Consider the following 12,202-nt stretch of genomic DNA (forward strand, 5'->3'; position numbering starts at 1 on the left):
ACCTGATGCTGAACTCAATTACAGAACATTATCCAGAGTCCATAATTATTTTATCTAGAATAAAATTTGAATTTTCTGGGGTGGAGCAAAATATGGAACAAAAGGAAAGGCTATGTCCTAAAAGCAGTATCTATGAAATTATTTAGAGTTTTTGTGAATGGCTCAGTATAGAAGGGCTGTAGAGCAAGAACACCTAACATGACCTGAGTATTGTTATTGTTATTGTTATTGTTATTGTTATTGTTATTGTTATTGTTATTGTTATTGTTATTGAGCAGAGGAGATTCTGGCTGGTTACTCAGAAGAAAGACAGGGGTGGCATTGTCATTTTGTTGAATTACATTTACAGGATATTCAAGGGCTCTTCCTAAGCAAAGAAAGGCTTTGAAAGAGGAAGGAGAGAGAGTCAAAATTTTACCTGTGAAGTTGATCATGTTGTAGAACAATCTTTCAATACAGATAGGCCATTCCTTTGCCTTGATATCCTCTGAACATCAGATTTGAAACAGATGCAGTAAATGTTAATTTTACTGAGAGCAAAGTGGGGACAATGTGTTGCTGTTTCACAGGACAGGGTGGTTGCATGACCCACCTGTGCAGGAGCACTGGCTCTGTGGAGTGAAGGGATACTGGAGCTGCAGATACTGAAGTTGGGGAGGCGATGATGTGGTTACCTCAAGGGAAAAAAAGACAGTAGAAGGCAGAGGGGAGTTAGAATTGAAAAAAATTACCAGCTAAATCCATGATTTGTAACAACCTGAAGGGTTCCAACCAATTTTAAATTGTTTTTAGCTTTTTGTTGAGACCCAGGATTGAAAGGCTACAGCAGCTGCTGCCTAAGAAGAGCTTTGCTCCTGAGAAGGATCAGTGCATTGTCCATGTGAGCTCCCCCCAGTGCAGGGTGGTTGTTCCTTTTCCCCTGTGTGGTTTCCACCAGGTCAGTCATGGGATGAAGCATACTGCCTCCAGGGAGGAATGGCTGTAGGATGCAGGGTGCTGATGGTGTGCCCTTGGAGGGCCTTTATGTGTGGTTAGGATTCATGCTGCTGCTCAGGGTCAAGCCACTTCACACATCTGGCAGGAGCTTTGAAGTTTTGAAGTCTGCAGTCTCCTTTTCAGACCTGGTGAAGAGCTTGAATGCCCTCAGCCTTTTCCAACTAGACCAAGTGCTCAAATAAAACATATGATTTCTCCCCACAAACATTGCCTTATTTGTTCCTAGCTCTTTAAAGTTTATGTTGCGTGAGGATGAGTATCACACACAAAAATTGTAAATAGAGTTTTTTAAAGACACCAGGTTTTTTTTCACCTTTTGTAAATTCCATTTCTTGGGATTTTGGCTTTGTGTTTTTGTTTCTAATTTTTATTATTACTATTGTTACTACAAACAGTAAGGTAACTCAATTTTTGGAGAATTTTGTCCAGGTTTCCTGAAAAAAATGTACAGACCTGAAACAAATGCCTGGACTGAGTTGAGACCTTGGAATGAAACTGCAAACCACAATAATTTCTTGCGGTTTCTAGTAGCACTGGTATTAATATCACCTAGAAAGTGTATGCCACACCTCTGTGTTGCAGAGGCAGGCCTGCAGCAGTAGTTCAGACTGCAGGCAGACCACCAGCTACTCAGTAACCTCTGCACAGTTTGAAGTGGGGCATCCCTGAAGTCACCACCAGTGACTCAGCTCTAGGGAGAGGGATAAATGCTTCTTTAACACCAGTGAACACTGTGTAGTAAGTAGAAAATTTTAAAAGAAAAAAAATCTAGAGAATGGAAATACCAGCATCCCTAGCTATCTGCTCTAAAAATTTCCTCTCAATGTAATTTTGGGGTTTTTGGTGTTGTAACTTCAGAAATGTTGCTTCCCATATAATTTACTTTCTTGATCCCAGGCTTACAACCTGGTCTTCATATCAGAAAATATTTATTTTATTTCTGTCTTGGCTAGACTGGCATTGGCTAAATCTAGAAGTCTGATGCAATGACTCTTACATTCATTACATCATTACACAAAAAGCAAGAGGAAAATATTTTGATTAAACAACGACAAAAAGTTACATTGCTATTAAAAATGCAGGAGAAAATTATGCATAAACAAATTAAAACAATGAAAGAGTGGGAAGCCTTGTGTTCATGTGCTATGGCAAGTTCAAGTTGTCTTCAGAGGGATGATTCAAATACCAAGTTTGTGCCATGCACTGATGGAGCTCAATGAAAGCCAAACCTGTGAAAAACAGGATCCCTAAAATTGTATAGTATGGAAATGAGTCAGAACCCTACTGTGAGCATTCAAGGACATGCACGTGTGTCACGTTTGCCAAAAATTTTTTTTGTTTGTTTTTTTGTGGTTTTTTATTTTTAATTGTAAGAATCAATTTCAGAACTGGTTCTAGTTGTAAAAGTGAGAAGCACACAGAGAAAGCATCTTGCAGAGTAGTACAAAAGTGTAAATTGCACTCTGGTGTGTACTGGATGGAGTGGGCAGGTACTGCTGTGCTATGGACACTGCAGCTTTCCCCACCCCCATGCCATGGAACAGCCTGTGCTTTGCTCTGGGAAGACCACAACAGCCAGTCAATAGTAACACAGCTCTGTCTCTCCTTTTTTCTCACTTAACATGGCCTTTTGGTTTAAAAGGACTAACAGAGCTTGATCTTAGAGCAGGGAGTCAGAGCAGCTGACTCCATAACTGGCGCTCTTCTGCTCTGACCCAGAACAGACGGCAGTTTGGTTTCACTATTCCTTCCCTTCAAAATCGAGGCAGAACCCCAGAGGCACGAGAGCTGGGAAATGTTTAAGTTATAATGCTGCAATGATGCTATTTTTATTTAAGAAGTACATCTTCTTCTTCCACAGGGGAATGAAATTCAAGACTCTTCAGACAGACTTTTCTAATGCTGCAAATGGAGGAGAGACTCTTGGCCCTGATGGAAACCTGGGAAAATGCTTTGGCTGGTGCCTCCTGGGAGGGTGTCAACATCTGTCTGTGAAGCATGGGCAGTGTGTGACCCCTCACAAGACAATCATCTAGTCAGGAGCCCTGTTTGTTGGCTGCTGGGAACAATTCTCAGGTGTCTTACATCAGATACGGATTTTTACTCACCGTGTCTTAGGGGCACAGTAGTATGGGGTGACAGGAAAAGCAAGTAAGACATCTGAGAATGAGAAATCCGGAGATTTTGGCTTGGCTTTATGGCTGTACCCCTGCAGTGGAGTTGCATTTTTACAACCACTCAGAAGAGTCAGAAGCACTCAGGTGTGTTTCCAAGTACATAGTAGCTGGAAACAAGGAGTAAAACCTTTCCAGAAGCCAGAAACTATTGATTTCAGTCAAAGGATTTCTTCCTAAAATGTACAGCCTGCTAGAGAAGATTTCCAGTAGCCATTTAAGGTGCCCTAGAGGTTACCTGAAGCGAAATGTGAAATAAGACTGTGATGGGGTGTTGCATCAGGTGAGATAAAACACGGATTCCCTCTGGTTGAAGCCATGATAAACCTATGTCCTAGGAAAATAATTCTGCCTATATCTTGCAGGTGCTTGCTTCAGTCAATTAAAAGCTTAGAGAGAGATTTCTTTAGTGTTCTGAAAACACTTAAAAGCAATAACATTTAGGTGATGTGAAATGTTTGATGAAAGTCTCCAGCTTATGCTCAAGAAAAGTCTTTGAAGTAAGAATAGCAGGATTTTATTATTCTGGAGGTGTATAATTTAGTGTAAATAGACATCTCATAGAAGCACAGGGACAGGAGGAGGATATATATTTGGAAAGTACATTTAATATAATATAATAAAATAATATATTACACTACACAAAAAAAAAATCCTCTCTTAAACATGTGCTATAAAAATTGTTCTTTGATGCTTTCTGAAGCAAGAGATCTAATTTAACTCTGTCTTTCTCGTTCTGCTAAAGAGAAGGACATCCAACTGCCCCACAGGAAAGTCATTGCTTCTGTCATTAATGAAACAGGATTTGTGATTCTTTCAAGTCCAGGAGGAGGTCAGCAGTTTTAATGGCCTTTTTTCTTTACTCACATAATAAATAAATGATTTGGTTATAAAATAGTTAAACACCTCTTGTTGCTGTTTTACTTTGGATTTTGACATTTGGAGGAGGACAATTAGCTGCTGTGAACACACTGCAGAACACATTCAGCTGATGCATCACTGAAACTGGGGAGCTTTTTAAATCTTATTTATTTATACACCCTTAATACCACCCTGTACTCCTGCACAGATGAAGAAGGGAAATGCTTCATCTGTGGGGGGAGCCTCACCTCAGAAATCAGATTGCAGGTGCTGGCATGTTGAAGTGCTGATCTTGTGAGGAGTGGGGAACAAGGGGAGAGTTTCTCCTCCAGCTTCCTCATGCTGTGTCCTATCTCCTCATGCCCCATCCTCTCTCTGGGTATAAGAGCCTCATGCACTCAGCACAGCAGGGTTTGTCCAAAGGAAGTTGAGACAGAGCAAGACACAAAAAGTGAGGATTTATCTCCTCTTTCCATCAGGACTGTCTGAAATGCTGTTTCACTAGTGGTCCTGCAGGAAACTTTCTCTGTAGCAGCTGCTGGTTTTAACAGTGTAAATCAGTATATTGCTTTGATGAAATCTGCTTCTCCTTTAGTCCCTATGAAAAAGCTTAGCCCTGACTAGCAGACATCCTCAGGATATGGGCAAGCATTAATTAAGGTCTTTGCCTAATCACAGACTAGGAACCTCAGCAATTCTTTGGGGTTTTTTTCAATTTATAATTGATAGTGCAGTTGCGGTGTGCTGTTTCTGAGGCAGTCCAACTTGGAAAAACCCATTTCTCCATATTCCTTGCCTTGCCTTGGTTGCCACACCAACTGTGTCTTCAAAGAGGCTCTCTGTGAGGCTCCTGGGGCTCTGGGGCCTTGTCAGATCTGAGGATGAGCACACTGGCTGACTCCACCAAGATTTCTGAACTGGGACCTGTAGCTCTCCTTGAGAATGGAGATGCTCTGAAATTTGTGAGGCTGTGTTTGTGCTCATGTATCCAAGGGGAATCAGCTGGGGCAGGGATGGGATGCATGCAGCACTCTTTTCATAGAGGACTAACACGATAAGGCTTGTGAAAAAATGAAAATCACAGTTCTGAGACTTTTTTTTCACATAAGATGAGTCTCATGTGCAGACAGAGAGGGTAACATGCAGCTGGGTATGAGACATAGCAGATGTGTCTGTAACATGTCACTGAAATCAAACACTGTCCTCACCTGTACATCTCTCACTTTTGCCTCCATGCACATTTTTGTTTTACTTCATGGACTGAAACTAATCTTGTTTTCTCGTGCCTGGTACTTTATTTTATTTCTTGGGTTTTTCTTGGCTGTTCCTGTGTTCCCTATGGACTTTAGGTTCTGTTATTTTTTTCTGAGCCATTCAGTCCTTAACACTTCCATTCTCTTTCCATCTTTCTCTCTCTCTCTCTTTATCTCATTCTGCCTTCCCTTCACTTTTTCTCATCTGGCTCCTCCCATCATGAAATTTTATAAAGTAAATATAAAATTAACTGCCTCAAAATCAACTGCTTAAAAATCTTTTCCCTCAAAGATGTCTCTTTCGCTCTGACTCATCCTCATCAGGAGGCAGGCCACCTGCAAGTTCCTTTTTCCCTGGATTTTGTCCCTTGTAACCCTGCTCAGATGAGAATGCATTCTTAGCACTTAATCCAGTCAATTTACTTCCCAACCAGTCAGCCTGTGCCGGTTCCCAGCTAAACCAGTTGAACCCTTTTGCTGGTTCTCAGTGCAGACCTTCAGTTTCACTCGGAACATGTATGCCCTTCTGTCTCCCTTAATTACTGGATTCATCTAGTCTTTGTTCTCTGCCCTCACATTTGACTTTGTGAGCAGTAATAATCTCATACCATTGTTTTAAAATCCCTAGTCAGTTTGTGAGGTACAGTTCCAGACATGCCATGTCTTAAACATCAGCTTTGCCACAAGTATGTAGTGTAAGAGCCCAGCTTCTCTGTATGAGCTCTGTAGGCTGATTTCTCCATGCAGTCACTCTCATCTCCTTTCTACCTCATCCCAGTCTCCCCTTGGCCTTCTCAGAGCCTCATAGGCTCTCAGATATTAATACCATTTGTGGTTTCACTTCTCCCCATAAGGACCCCAAGGACCCTGGTGTTCAAAGGCAGCATGATCTGGGGGCAGGAGACGAGCAGGGCAGAGGCACTGGATATTTTGTGAACTTATGACAATTTTTCATGTGGCTTGTATTGGATTTCCTTACAAGTACTTGGCCAATCCCCCGTTGAACTCGACAAAACTTCTGTCCTTTGCGTACTCCTTCAAGGGGTTCCACAACCCTGCAGCAGTGCAGCTGTACTTTATGGAGTCACTTGTTTTAATTCCAAAGCCTGCTCCTCAATAGGAAATGGGCAACTCAATGACCAAAATCTGCTGTATGAAATCAGGACTGGTTTTCATGGTGTTTTCTTTCTTTATTCTTAGCTACACCAAACTTCACTTGACATTTCACACAGTCTCGTGAGATGTGTCTGCAATTTGTCACAACCTGCCCTTATTGTTTTAAACAATTTTGTATCACATGTGACCTTTGTCTCTCACTGCTCATGCCCTTTTCCATGTTATTTATGGTTATTTTGAACAGAACAGACCTCAGTGCGGATCCCTAAAATTTCCACTGGTAACTTCCTTCTATTGAGTTAAATGATCATTTTGCCTGTGCTGTTTTCTGCCATGCAGCCATTTCTCTATGCCAGGACTTCCCCCTTCCCCTAGTTTCTTAGTTTCCCTAGAAGTCTGTGAAAGAAGACTTTCACAGATAACCTTTATCAATACATTTGCTACTTCTGCCAAGAGCTTTGAGGTGTTGGAAAGGCAGGATTTCCAGAAGCCATGTTGGCTCTTACCAGGTGGATCATATCTATCCAGATCATACTGTTTCAAGGTGTCCATTAGTTTGATCTTTTATTAAAATTTTCATTACTTTGGCTGGTACAGACCTCAGGCTTCCATGCCTCTAAAACCCCAGATCCTTCTAACACCTCTTTTAGTCTTGGTGTCACTTTTGCTTCCTGACATCCCAAGGTGGGCTCTATCTCAGTAATCGAGCCCAGACATTCTTAGGTGTCTCGAACCTCTTGCCATTTGCTCCTGGTAGTTTGGTGGTCTCCATCCCAACTATTTTTGCCATGGTTTCTTCCATGCAATCCCACTAAATTTGAGATACACCCTGGCCAAGTCCTCTCCCAAGAAGGTTCCAGTGTTGAAATGTCCCAGGTTTTGCTACAAGAACCATGGACACCCAGAATTCACCTTGCTTCTCTGCAGGGATCTTGCCCTCCCTGAGCATGGCTTTTAGACCTCAGAGTCAGCTGGCCCCAGAGTCAGACTTCTGCCAAACTCGATCCTAGTGTGTTGAAGCAGTGCTTAGAATCAGCTTTGATTCCTTTTATGACATTGCTCCTTAAAATATTTTATGGCCTAACTATATTTTCACATTCAGCCCACTGAATTTACCATGACCATTGGATAGAGCTCTTTGAAGGAGACTTTTGGAAATCAACCAGTCTATTTCACCTGGTGATTCAGTCAAGCAAACACCTACCCTTTCTCAAGCCTCTCCTGCTGGATACTGTATATGTTACTCCATTTCAAGCGTGGTGTCTGCCATCCAGCACTTGCCATATTGCAGGAAGGATTTCACTGCCTTACCTTCTGTGTTCAGTTTCCCCATTTATACAGTTTCCCTCTGCATTTTATCATGGCTGTGAAAGAGTTCTGGGTCACCTTTGCTCAGGAAAAGATGATGAATCTAAGTGTCTGATGATGGAAACACAAAGTTTTTCCTTACTGAGATCTTGAACCAGCCCAGTATGTCTCTCTGTCCTGAGGACTGGGCTGGGTGTTGGCAGTAACAGCCAAAAACCTGACCTGTGTTTCATGTCCCCATGTAGCAAATAGCAGGGCACACACCAGTGACTGAATCCGCCTGGTGCAGTCACTTTTCTACTTGTGCTGCCCCTATAGTTTCTCTCAGACTTCTGCTGTCAGTGCTGCTGTCCCTGCAAGACAGGCAGAGGTATAGACCCTGTAAGATTATTTCATTTTATGCCTGGAAAATACAGGTTTAACTGTGCTTAAATATATGAGTGGTTTTTGAAAAGGTTTCTGAGGATAATGTAGACAGTACTGGCATTCCAGATATTAACCTCTATCTATTTAAATTAAATTTGTAGTCTAGTTTCTGGTCTATTTCTGTAACTCTTCTTGCTGAAAGATCAATCAAGACACACATTTGCCACCATTTTTCTCTTAGATCAGTAGGTTCGTCAACATAAAAATATTTCAGTTCTGTTTCCTGGTCAGACATGCCTTGAAAATTATATACTTTTAACATAAAGCCTAATTGTGTACAAGAAACTAGTGTTCATTTTGTCTTATAACATGCTTCTCATAGCCTGTGGTCTCCTGTCATCTTTACCCTTTCCCCTACTCCCTTACAAAAGTTTTGAGAAAGAAATAACCTCAGAAGTTTGGAAGTGTAACACTTAACTCCCTGTGCCATTTCTAATGCAATATCTGCCCATATTTAACCCAAGATGATGTAGCATCCATCACTTCAGCACAAACAGATGCATTTTCACAGACTTCTTGGGCAGAAGATCATCTCAGCCAGCCTGTCTGCCCCAGAATACACAGGGTTCATCTGACAAGACTGAGTCCTGCTGAGCTGGGGGTGTGGGGAACAGGACTGCACCACCCTTTGGAAATCAAAACCAAAAGGAATATTGGACAGGAACTGAAGGAATCAGCATCAAACAATCACCTCCTCTTCCATCATCTCCTCCTGTTTTCACTGTAATCCCCAATACAAGCTGTCTCAAAATGCAGAGAGCCTTTCAGAAGATTATCTGTATCAATGCAGGCTTTGAAGTACGGGCTGCTGGCATCCCATTACAGACAGAGATCAAACCTTGGAGATTAACGTGGTCCTGGGCCTGCTGGACTTCATTCACACATCACAGAAGTGCTAAGCTATCAAAGCACAGGGCTCTGTCTGTGTGTTACTTTCTCAGCCATAAATCCAGCAGCACGAACCCACTGTCATTTATTTTTTTTTTAACAAATGACTCTTTTCGGCCTGTAAGGTGTCTTTTTCTTCATGGGGCTGACTACAGTTTGGGAAATTGAAACAGCCCAAACTGAAAGATAAATGGAAGTAATATTGTTGGGGTATTTGGGCCAGATGTTGACCGCATCTTTTTCTTTTGGTAGCAAACAGGATGCCATTTGAACTGCAGACTTGCCCACTGAGGACAAATCCAGGGTGTAAAGGGCAATCCTGGTGCCAGCCACTTTCTGCTCTCTTCTGGGACTCATGGCTGTGCAGGAGCCATTCCAGCCGGAGGAGTCAGGCCTGCACATGCTGCTTTGCATTAGCTTAGAGACAGCATGTGCCCTCCAGCCCGTCCCACTGCAGGCCACCGGTCCCTTGGACAGCAGATGCTAAAGTACAGGAGGTGGGTTTGCTTCCACCTCAAAATGTTCTGAAGATGGGAGATGACTACAAAGCTTTTCTAACTCCACAGCTGCATTTAGGACAGGGTTATGCTAATAAATTGTGCCAGAGCCTAAAGGCTCAGATATGCCGACTGTCCCCACCACTGCAGCAGCAGCTGGGAGCTCGCAGAGGCCATGGACACTGTTTCTGGGCTGGAACTTGCAGATCGTGCTTAGCCTTCTGCTGTAATTACCATGTAATTGAGCAAACTCAAAATGGTTGTGAAATGCAACACCAGCATTCAGAGGCAATTTTATTCATGAAATCTACCTCCATGTTCCCAAGCACTGAGAGAGGTGGCTGCCTGTCTGGATGGAATTTTTCTAGCCGGATCCACATGTGCGCCTTGCTGAAGGGGAAGTGACACAGTTCTGAGAGGATTGTGCTGCAGGTTGTTTGACTTTGAAGTCAGGGTCACCCCCATGCCTAGCAGGCACATCAATATCATGTGCAAGATGTTCCCACCCAAGGGGGAGCACAAATGACCAGGTTTTTTGAAGGCAGCAAGAAAAAGAAAAGGAGAATCAGCTACAGCTGCTAGGCTAACATAGTCCTGCATACACAGTCCTGAAGGTAACCAGGATCTGGTGGAGATATGTAAGTATCTCAACAGGATGAGCTAACTCTGCCTTGCACCTCAGCAGTGTCTGGGTGGTCAACAGCCTCCAGTTTGCAGCTGGGTTGTACCTGGCTGACCTGTGTGTGTCACAGGGTCTGCAAAGCACCTGGTTGGGTGCATTTTCCCCCAGGAACCCTTTTCTTTCCTCATATGAAATTGAGGATGTTCTTTTAAAACACTCATACCAGCAGCTTAGGAGAATTTTGGCCAAATAAAAACAGATATACCAAAAACAAAATCTTGAGGTACTCCTGTTTCCGTCTTTCCTTAATACGTGAAAAGAACAATAGCCATCAGTCATCTCCCTGCTTCCCAACATTTTAGTTCCAGTTACACCATAATTGCTGGCATCACAATGTTAGCTTCTGCTATTGGAAACAGCATGTGAAAAGAAGAATGGGAAGCAGAAATACTGGAAACAGCTTACTGTGGAAAAGGACTTAAAAATGAAGGAATGAAGGGGGAGGGAGGAAAGAAAAGCATGGGGATAAATATTGTTTGTAGATATATAAGTATTACTTTGTTTTAGAAATATGGAAGGTTCCTAAAAATATATTTTTATCCCTTCTTCTGTTTGGATTTGTTAACAGTACAGAGTGACCTCTCTTTTGGCTAGAGGAACCTTGATCTACAGCACTGGATAGTGCTCTGTCCACTGGAGACCACTTCTGTGCAAAACCTGAATGTGCTCCATGCTATGTAGAAATACCTGTGCTAGTTTTCAATTCAAGGACTCATTTCATGCACCATAAGCCTCAACTTGGGATATACTCTCCAAAGGTGGGACACTAGTGTTCTTGTCCACTCCCATCTCTGCTCCATTGCAGATAAAATCTGCTTAGATCTGAGCCTGACATCAGCCAGTTTCAGAACAGATACGTTTATTTGGATGGGAAACATAAAGTTTTAAATTAGAGCTGACATTCTAAAGAGGAACAAAGCAGGAAAAGTTTCAAGATCAATACTCAGTGCTACCCAATTCCAAGACAGAATAAAACAGGTGACGCAAGACCCTTTAAGTCTGTGGCTCTCCTAAATCCAATGTTGCTCCCAGCAATGACAAATATATTCTTAAAAGTCCTAGCAAGGGAAAGCTAAGCCAAAAAGAGTATACTTTCAGTATGCAATTAGCATAAATATACTTTGTGCTAAACTGCCCAAAATTAGAAACAAAGAGCTTGAGAAGGTTCTAATTGTTTCAAAGGGAATACATGTCATGGAGAGGAAGACAAAGGGGAGCTATGTCCAAGAAGACATGAGACTGAGGCCAAACCAGCAATTGCCTGAATCCAAAACAGTCCCAGAGGCTGTCTCTGAAGACTTGCCAGTGGACTCAGCACTGGAATTTGCCGGGGACTTAGCCTAAACCCAGCCACTAACCTTGCCACTCATGGCAAATGATACATCTCAGTTGGCACAGTGAACCTGCCACGCATACTGTGAGAATGGCCACAATTACTGAGTTTATTGCTGAAGTCCAGCAGATGAAAGAAGGAACATCAAGCACATCACTAGAAGCACCACATTTAAGATGAATTTTTGTAATTGAAAGATTACTTAAGGAAATAAATGTTTGCTTAAAGTTTTTTCTCCTAGCTTGTGGTCAGCATGGAGATTGGCAGTATGTGGCAATACAGCAAAGGGACAGGGAGACTTTCAAACTGAATTGATGAAGAATGGCAGCTAACTCTAGTCTTGGTCATTTCTTAGCCTGCCCTCCCTTGGGATTGATGGCATTTACTCAGATCATCTCTCAGTGGCCAGCAGATGAGACTCAAAATACAAACTCCCCCTGCAAACCCCATCCCATGGTGCACTGAGAATGTCTGTGCTTTCTGGCTGCTCTTAGGCAGCACCATGATCACTGTGACCAGAGACCCCATGGTGGCCAGGGCAAAGCCTGTGCAGGCACTGATGTGCAGGCAGGGCAGCACATGGGGGAAGCTCACACTGCCTTCGATCCCTTCTGCCTGTGTCTGCTGGGATTTGGTGCTGCACATGCTGCAGGTTTGCCCTCTGGCTC

The sequence above is a fragment of the Cyanistes caeruleus genome, chromosome 1 (genome assembly GCF_971803275.1).
Source record: "Cyanistes caeruleus chromosome 1, bCyaCae1.hap1.1, whole genome shotgun sequence".
Lineage (NCBI taxonomy): Eukaryota > Metazoa > Chordata > Aves > Passeriformes > Paridae > Cyanistes > Cyanistes caeruleus.